Source organism: Pieris brassicae (assembly GCF_905147105.1).
Source record: "Pieris brassicae chromosome W unlocalized genomic scaffold, ilPieBrab1.1 SUPER_W_unloc_2, whole genome shotgun sequence".
Classification (NCBI taxonomy): Eukaryota; Metazoa; Arthropoda; class Insecta; order Lepidoptera; family Pieridae; genus Pieris; species Pieris brassicae.
The window spans coordinates 70,183-79,996 of record NW_025575867.1 but is presented as its reverse complement, the minus strand read 5'-3'; the positions used below and the strand labels follow the sequence as shown (position 1 = coordinate 79,996).

The following is a 9,814-nucleotide window of genomic DNA, read 5'->3' as shown; positions in this document are numbered from 1 at the left end:
TACATACAGTTATTCGTTTCATAACGATTAACTAAATCATGGGAGTTACACTCCGAGAGCATAGCCAGACGCAGGCACTCTCTTCTACATACAGTTATTCGTTTCATAACGATTAACTAAATCATGGGAGTTACACTCCGAGAGCATAGCCAGACGCAGGCACTCTCTTCAACATACAGTTATTCGTTTCATAACGATTAACTAAATCATGGGAGTTACACTCCGAGAGCATAGCCAGACGCAGGCACTCTCTTCTACATACAGTTATTCGTTTCATAACGATTAACTAAATCATGGGAGTTACACTCCGAGAGCATAGCCAGACGCAGGCACTCTCTTCCTTATACAGTTATTCGTTTCATAACGATTAACTAAATCATGGGAGTTACACCCCGAGAGCAGAGCCAGACGCAGGCACTCTCTTCTACATACAGTTATTCGTTTCATAACGATTAACTAAATCATGGGAGTTACACTCCGAGAGCATAGCCAGACGCAGGCACTCTCTTCTTCATACAGTTATTCGTTTCATAACGATTAACGAAATCATGGGAGTTACACCCCGAGAGCATAGCCAGACGTAGGCGTAGCTGAGTCGGCGATGCCACTTAATTTCCCTGGGAGGTTGGAGGTTCCATCTGGCTGTTACAGGGATATTCAGTTGCGCAGCTAGGTTTAGTGTCTTCGAAGAAGAATAATTTCAGCGTATTAAAAACGCTGCTACTAATTGCCTAAGCTAGTTTTTAATTGGACCGACGTGGGGTTTGGATCACATACACAATTACAGATGTCAAGTATTATTATAATAAGTGTTTATACCTCATTCCTGTCGGTCGAATCTCCGTTCAGTCGAAAAGCTTGTCCAGCGACAGTTGTTCCAGGGGCGTCTTGTCATCATTCATCTGAAGGTAAAATAAATTATATAATTACTAGCTGCCATAGAATGTGGTTTTAGATTTGAATTTGATTTACACTTCGGTCTAAGTAACACGTGGTTGGCTAACACCAAAAATTAAAAAAGTTCATACTTTAGCCTCAATAACACGTGGTAATCATGATATTGAATTGTAGCTTATATGACACGTTTGTCGGTTTACCATAGCAGTGCCATCTATTGATCACTTACTCAATTCAGTCGAATAATTGTGACTGTCAATTAATTATAGACAAATAATTTGCAATAAAATAAAATTGCGACTATAATTAAAGATCTAAGCTACCCTATCTCTTAAGTTGGACCAGACCGCTCACGGTGTGCCAATTTAATTTAAAATCGGTTAAGTAGTTTAGGAGGCCATCGCGGACGGAAGTACTTTTCAATAAAATTTTGAAACTTACTTTGGCAAATATTCCAACTGCAACCGAATGGCTTAAAATTTGATCTGCTAGGCGCTCTTTGATTTTCTGTTTGCCATTCTGTACTGGTTGTAAGTGGTGCTGGGTTAAAGCTGGAGCAAACACGGTTGGGATTCTCGCGATCTTTATTATAAAACTCCTCTATGTGGCTCCACTTTACTGTACCTGCAATGGAAGGTTATGATCTTATTCTCAAAACAATTTTAACCAATAACAGGTCAAGCGGCAATAAGAAAATAAATATGGTACAGCAGAGGTACATCAATTATTAGTTATTTTAATTAGGCAATAAGGCAATACTAACAACTACTTGATGCAGGGAAATAATTGCCAAAGGCCACTAGCGGATAAATAAGTCAATGGATGGTCATGGTTCAATGGATAAATAAGTCATAAAAAAGTTTTAATATCTTTCCGCTGTTCAATTAATTAAATTATTATACCAACCTATGTTTAGTTTTCTGTTTATTTGTATATCTAGTGTAAATTGGAAATACCGTTTAAAAAAAAATTAAATCTTTAAACATGCACTCAAGCAAACAAGCCAATGTAAATTTGTAAAAATTAATATTCAACCACATTTTGTATAATATTCTAAAGAAGTGGTTACCTCCTCGACAAGAGCTGCTGACTTGTCTGCTGTGTCACAATCTCCTGAGAAGTAAAATGCTATTGGCTGTTTCCAGCATTTTCGAACACCGATAACCATGAAAGTTCGACTATGGTTTGCTATCACAGTAGTACGGCCTTAGCATTGAGTTTTACGTTATATGTCAGATTTTTTCTTATTGACATTTCATCAAAAGCCATTTTACATAAATTATCATTGACATCTTGGTCTTTTGTGATTTCTTTTACTGTCTGTATTACTGGGCTGTTGATTCCACATACCATTGGAATTTTGTTCAATAATGCCTTGAGAGAGCTGACAAAATAACCTAGTATTGTCTTTGGTTAACATAGCTTTTACACATTGAAAGAAACCAATTTTTTATACCGGATTAAAACTATTTGTATTATTATAAACTTATAATTATGTATAATAATCCAGTTAAAAAAATATTTTCTTTCAAAATAACCTAATCAATAATATAAAACAAAAGTTTGATTTCTTATAGATGCTCAAGACGTTCACTTTATCATCCAGTGTCCATCTCATTCCAGTTAATTTTCTTATAAAGTTTTTCAGTTGGCTTTGTAATAGTAAAGAAAATGAATTATTTAATGTGCTTTTTAATATTTCATTGCTAGGTTCGTTTGATGTTAGTACACTTAATATAGATCTTTTGGAGTTTTTATCACCTTGAAACTTTTTTCAGAGCCTCACTATTTCAGATAGATTTTTTCTGCATCTCTTAGACAGCGTTTGCTTTTGAGGTGTAAGTTCACTGAACTTTTTCACGTCCAAGTCCTACAAAATACCTTTGCTAGTTGATGGTTCCTGGAAAATATACAAAAATAATTGAATAAAAAATTCGAAAAAGATAACAAATCCAATAAGTGGATGGAGAAAATAGAAAACTTTTAATCATCCATATATCACCTAGATGTGTGTCAGAAATGTACTGCCTACCTCTATGTAAAAAAGCATGACTATAAAAATTTGTCTATTTGACTTAGGTAGAATATGAATGTAAATACTCACTTGGATGTCATAACTTGCTCTATATGGACTACAATGTTTGTTTTTTAATTGGTCTATATCCTCCTCTATTCACTCTTAATCTAACTTGTTAAGTCTTTTCCTATCGCTGCTGGTAAATGAAGATTCATTCAAATGATTTTCACATAGTATCCTATGCTGGGCAGTTTTTAATGATTCAATGGATGTCCCATCACCATTAGGAAAACAAAATTTAGCACAAACTTTAACACTAAAAATAAAGTTTTCATTAGACATAGTTAATAGTGAAGCTGTTTTGGATAATCTTTCCAATATGGACCGTCGATTTAAATGCCCATTTTTTTGTAGATAGTACTCACTAAAAGAAAGAGTTTTGCAAAGATTTAGGTTGCGCAAACTTACGGTTCATGAGATACATTTATTAAAACTTTTCACACAAATTGGTAAGTAACAACACGCAATTACAAAATATATTTGACAAATAATTGATGTCAAACGTCAATCACTTAGTGTAGGGTTCCGAAAATTTTCAAAGTATCGATACTACTCTGGTATCGACATTAAACTTTCTAATATGGATCATCGGTTTAAATGCCCATATTTGTTTTGTAGATAGTACAAAAGTTATTGAAAATATTGATACTACTCGGGTATCGATACTTTTTGGTGATCACTAAATTTGTTTTTAAGCCATTCATTTTGTTTAATGGCGTCCAGTCATCGTTTGTCACCCTTGCAGTAGAAATCGTTTTACGTACTCCTATAAACTTACAACGTTTGACTACCATGGCGTCTCCGAAGCCCATTGTTTGAAGAGTTAAGTGAAGTGCAAGTGTTGGACTCAAATTAGCCGCTTGTCACGGCCTCCTCTTCTGCGCCGATCCTTGACGAACCGGTTGCTGGTCCTAGTGGGCTGACTAGTCCTGGCGAGGAATTTGCTGCGATGCCCAGACTTACTAGGTCATCTGGCAGAAGGCTTAATCCTTACTCGGATGAGTTAAAGTAAGTTTTGATTTATGTTATTTCAGGTCAGGTTATAAAATAATAAATCATTAGTAAAAAAAAAAAAAAAATTGCTTACTGGAATTTTGAAAAAGTTGGATTGCATAAGGTCTGTTGTGGATTTTAAAATGAAATTTATAGCTGAAAATATTTTTTTCATTGTTTGTAACTTTCTGTATTATCTAATTCTGTATTATCCTGTACTTTTTTAATATCAAAAAAGTACCCAAAACCGAATCAGAGCACCCCACTATCCACATGGTCTTGTCTGCCCTACCCCTAGAGTATATATAAAAGCTCCGAAGTAGCCGTCAACCCCCTCCCCGCCCCTCTAAAACCTCAAATATCGACGGTCCATATTGGAAAGATTAACCGATCTACTTACTTCAGAGGCCCATTCTCGGACGGAAGAGGGAACCTATGCAAGGATAAGGAAGAATCTTCTTTTGATGGTATACCGCATTTTGAGTATTTTCCCTACCATGTTTTGGCAAAGTACAACACAAAATCGTCAATATGACTTACCTGTAAGTGAAGTTTTATTATACATTGAGCTTTGAGACTTTAATACTACCCTCAGTTTTCATTTGATTGAAATTGTAACTACACGTGTGTAAATCCAGTTGTAATGTATCCTCGAACGAAGGCGTACATAACCAAAAGCGTCGCGTAACAGGTAACGCACGGCCGCCGCCCTAACGACCACTTGTCGCTGGATGAGACAATGAACTGCTGCAGGTATCGGGAGAAGATCCATCAAAGTCTAATACTCCAGGTGAAGACATACAGTTTGATCTTGCAGTAAGCTTACACTTTACAACTTTTATCTAAGTATTCTAATCAATGCACCCAATTTGAACCCAGAGGAAAAGACCGCAATCTCAAACAGGATTAATATAGGACGCAGGTTTCAAATGAAACCAAATGCTACAGCTACTTCTTGTTTAGCAGAGGCCACTCACAGTGTTCTTGTCTGCGGAAACAAGAAATATGTACCTATTAAAATTACTTATGGATACGGATTCCAATGTGACACACAATACCAAGACTCAGTCACACGACACAACTTTATTCTATATAGCCTTAAAAGATCTAAAAGAACAACTTCAAGGAACATAGGTATACAAGTACCTATTCAGTAAGCGATTAGTTGACTACAAGCTCGCATCAAAATCAGAAAAGGACAAAGAAGGTCAAAAAGAATTTAATCATAGGCAAAAGGGGAATCCAGGATGAAGGAGCTTGCTCACAGCCTACTATAGGCAGTCGCGTCCAGCGCCGCGCGCGCCACCTCGCGCTCACTGGTAGTTTGTCAAAGAATGTTATTCACTTATTACTTGTGATACAACTCTATTATCGTGGATAAAAGGTTATAAAATACCTTTTTCTTGGTCAGCGATGTTCCTAAAAGTAAACTATATTCAGAGACTGAACAAAGCAAATTCGAACAATCTATAAATTACAACAAAAACACTCCCGCACAAGGCGTTAACCGACAGATAACCGTTTGGCACCGTTAGGTGGCTATCTGAGGGCCGCAGGTAAACCCGCGTTCATAAATTGAAGCGAAGCGACCAATGAGAGGGCGGCAGGCAGCAAGGCAGCGATCGGACTGACCAATGAGAGGGCAGCAGGCAGCAAGGCAGCGGTCGGACAGCGCGTGCGCACTGGCAAGCGGCGATGACTCACACGGAGCGAGCGAGATGGCACTACAGCACTGATGACTCACACGGAGAGAGCACTGGAGCAGACATCCGCACGGGTCGGCGGTCGGAAGCGAAAGTGGCCCCTGCGCATGTGTCACAACCTCTTTTATAATCACAACTCCCTCCTCCGACTCGACCATCCCACTTCGGGAAAATGGTCGAGTCAATTCGTAACAACTCGTAAACAACCGAACGAGTCAAATGAGTAACTATTGCACATGCGCACTTGTAGCAAGATTCTTAAGAATATGTTTCATAAAAATGTTTAGAATTTAGAATAATTAAATTAATATTAGAAGCTAACACAAGAAATATTAAGTTTATGTCCTCCAGCTACACTGAATGTTTACAAAATATTCAGGACGCTAGAACACTTCTTGAAGCTAAAGGATTTATTGTAAATACTGAAAAGAGTAATGAAATTCTTGTAAATTCTTGGGTATATAATAAAATGTAGAACTTAAATCTGTTAATATGATAATAATAAACAAATTTTTCAAAATCTCGCACAATTAGATGGCTTACGTGCCTACCTCTGCCTGTCCAGCAGCAGAATATGGCTGGTTTTACACGAAGGGTCTAGAGAGTAAATATTTTAACCATCGATAGTTTTACCGGACTTACAATGGTATCGTGCGTCAGACCAACCTATAAATTAAATTAAATCGGTTGACTTTTGTTAAGAAATGTATAGTGATTCAATTCAATTTCCTCATCTTACTAAAATTACTAAAGAACTTTGGCGATGGGGCGAAGGCTTACACAGTTTCCTGGTCAATTTATTTAATGGCTTTCCATCGTTTGCTATCATATTTAAAACGTTAGGAAAAATTATTAACGGCAATGAGTTTGGCATCATATTTGTTTTCCTGTGGACTACTCGAACGTGGTGACCGCTTTTCAGAAGGCTCTTAGTTTCGGGAACCATAATTTTCTAACCTAATGAAACTTATCTCTCATTCCAGCAACCGAGAAGAGTGCCTTTGTCATCTATAATATAAAAAATGAATCGCAGAATGTGTAGGTAAGCGCATAACTATACAAAGCCTGAACCAATTGTACCAGTTCTGTTTTTTTAATGTTCGTTGAAGTTGAAGTTGATGGTTTTAACATTTTCATTGGTTTACATTTATAACATTTGTTTATAACATTGGATTACATATTAGTAATATATAAGAGTATAATGAAATAAATTTTATATTATGTTATGTTTTATTTATTTTTCCTAATATTTCATTACATTACATGGTTATGATAAATAATAATTTAATTTTATAGGTAGATTAACGACATAACTTATTAAAATTTAAAATTTTAAAACTAACTTTCTTCTAAGAAAAATAAGTACTAGTATTTTATATGTACAAAAGGACATTTAAATACAACATGTTTGTTTCTGCTAGAATTAAGAAGAATATATTAATTTTCCAAAATAATAAATAAAGCTTGTTCTTTCAGTTACGTCTTGATTTCCTTCATTAACTTCTTGACTTGAAACTGTATCAAGTGTTGGAACTAAAACTTCTGCCGGTATATCTACAAATTATAATCCTTACAAATATTTTGCATAACAGCTGTGGCAATAACAATAGCTTGAACTTAAGCTAGTAATAAATACAATGTTAAAGCGACATTTCCATACTCCAAATTTTCCGAAAAAGACAAATATTTTAACCTTACATCATGTTTCATTTGGGTCACATATCTTGCAACTTTTTGACATAGTATAATTATTAATACTCTAAATTATACTATATATTTACCTCTCTATAGTATTCCTATTCTTAATGTGTACTTCATCATATCTCTGGTCAGTCAGAGAAATGGTGTTAATGAATAAGGTATATTTGAGTAAGCACTATTAACAACCATCCAGTGATTTCTCAGTAGACCTGTACGATATTAAGCTATAAACAAATATACCTGTTAATTTAGTTGGCACATTTATCAAGTTCTACCTTCTTATCAATAAATTTGAATTAACTTGTAGAACTGAGTTTACAAAAGTTGTTGCATCATGAGCGGCACCAGGCCATGGGGAACAACATTAATATATTTTATTTCTGCATCACACACAGCTTGTACATTTAAAGAGAAATATCCTTTTCAATTACAATATTATTCACCAATTACGTCACCTAAAGAAAATAATGCTGCTTAAAATTATTACAACTTCATACTATAATGTACAATGTTAAATAATATATAAATTACTTACATGATGATTGAATTCGTAAATGTGGCATAACAAAAAACCACAAATAAAATATTTAATTTTTTTTGGTTCAACAGTTTATGTGCATGATAAGTTATATAAGACAAAATTCGATGTTAAGTCATGGAAAGGTATTCTTGTGGGATACGAACCAAACGGTTATAAAGTTTGGAATCCTAAATGCGAAAAATTTATTACTGTCAGAGATGTCATAGTAGATGAGACAAATTACTTCAATCCAGGCCTGCGTTGCGACCTGAAGAGAATATAGTAAATTCTCATGATAATGTTAACATTGACAACATTTCAAAGTCAATAAAGTCTCAAAAAACTGACAGATATAAATCTGATGATTATGAAGTTCCTCAGAAAATTCGCAAAACTAACCATGACATCGTCGAATTTGAACAACCAAATGCACATTCTGATGATCTTTCAGTGGTCGTAAATAATGAGGACACAACCAGTTGTATTGAACCACGTAGGAGTGATAGGCTTAAAGTCGTCCCCCTATTTCTTATAAAGAAATCGATGATAACCTTATGTGTGCTAGTTCAATTTTGTGTAAAATACCAAATTCGTTTCAAGAGATTAAAACACGAGACGATAGAGTTCATTGGGAAGGTGCAATTAAATTCTCTATTTTTAAATAAAACATGGACTTTAGTACCACGGCCAGATAACAAAAATATTATAGATTGCAAATGGATGTTTAATATAAAAAATGATGAATTCGGAAAGCCTTTACGCTATAAAGCTCGACTCGTTGCTAGGGCTTTTAGCCAGGAATATCTCATAGACTATAATGAGACTTTTGCACCTGTTGCAAGAATAGCTAGTTTTAGATTTATTATTGCTTTTGCTAATCAATATAATTTACTTGTACATCACATGGACGTAAAAACTGCATTTCTAAATGGGGTACTACAGGAAGAAATATATATGAAAGTTCCAGAAAAAAGTTCCAGTCTTGCAAAAATGGTTATGTGTGTAAATTAAATAAAGCATTATATGGGCTAAAGCAAGCCGCTAGATACTGGTTTGAAATTTTTGAACAGTCTCTTAGGCGGGAGGGTTTTCAGAATTCATCAGTAGATAGATGTATTTATATACTAAATAAAGGAGATATACAGAAAAATATATATGTGGTACTTTATGTTGATGATTTGGTAATAGTGAGTGCTAATGTAAATACAATAAACAGTTTTAAAATATATTTAATGAGTAAATTTAAAATGACAGATTTACATGAAATTAAATTATTTCTTGGAATTAAAATAACTCGTTGCGATGATATGATAATGTTAGATCAAAGTGCTTATATTAAAACAGTTTTAAATAAATTTTGCATGCAGGATTGCAACAAAAACCTGCAACTACTCCTATGGATAGTAAACTCAATTATGAAGCACTAAACTCAGAAAAAATTACACTGCTCCATGTCGCAATTTAATTGGTTGTCTAATGTATATAATGCTATGTACTCGACCTGACTTAAGCACTAGCGTTAATATATTAAGTAGGTACACAAATTAAAATAATAAAGAATTGTGGCAATGCCTCAAAAAAGTGCTTAGATATTTAAAAGGCACAACTGATTTTAAATTATGTTATAAAAGGTGTGAATATAATAACATCTTAACTGGGTATGTGGACTCCGATTGGGGAGGCAATGATGTAAAGAGTACAACCGGGTATATATTTAAATTGTTTGAACATTGTTCAATAACCTGGACAACAAAGAAACAATAGTCAGTAGCAGCCTCCTCCACAGCGGCTGAGTATATGGCCTTATATGAAGCCTTTATGGCTTAAATCTTTGGTAAGGAGTATTCATATTGATATATCCACTCCTATTGTAATATATGAAGACAATTAACTGACAGACAGACATTTTTCTAGGGAACAAAT

The 9,814-nt window shown here is 34.7% G+C and overlaps 3 long non-coding RNA genes across 7 annotated transcripts; 1 reads left to right on the top strand and 2 right to left on the bottom strand.

Moving 5' to 3' along the window:
- Positions 1-818: 818 nt before the first annotated feature.
- LOC123719060 lies at positions 819-3,158 on the bottom strand. 3 transcript variants are annotated; one of them, XR_006755116.1, is made up of 5 exons: positions 3,002-3,158; positions 2,659-2,797; positions 1,967-2,294; positions 1,339-1,521; positions 819-902 (listed from the first exon to the last, which is right to left on the bottom strand). It is a non-coding gene; the product is annotated as an uncharacterized LOC123719060 (long non-coding RNA). The 3 variants fall into 3 exon arrangements; XR_006755115.1 differs by having other exon boundaries at positions 1,967-2,281; XR_006755114.1 differs by having other exon boundaries at positions 1,967-2,797.
- A 473-nt stretch (positions 3,159-3,631) lies between these two features.
- LOC123719059 lies at positions 3,632-6,749 on the top strand. Of its 3 annotated transcripts, none has more exons than XR_006755113.1 (4): positions 3,632-3,982; positions 4,373-4,509; positions 4,659-4,757; positions 6,654-6,749. It is a non-coding gene; the product is annotated as an uncharacterized LOC123719059 (long non-coding RNA). The 3 variants fall into 3 exon arrangements; XR_006755112.1 differs by having other exon boundaries at positions 4,659-4,783; XR_006755111.1 differs by lacking the exon at positions 6,654-6,749 and having other exon boundaries at positions 4,659-5,279.
- A 415-nt stretch (positions 6,750-7,164) lies between these two features.
- LOC123719067 lies at positions 7,165-8,246 on the bottom strand. The gene is made up of 3 exons (XR_006755126.1): positions 7,907-8,246; positions 7,452-7,826; positions 7,165-7,224 (listed from the first exon to the last, which is right to left on the bottom strand). It is a non-coding gene; the product is annotated as an uncharacterized LOC123719067 (long non-coding RNA).
- Between the last annotated feature and the right edge of the window lie 1,568 nt (positions 8,247-9,814).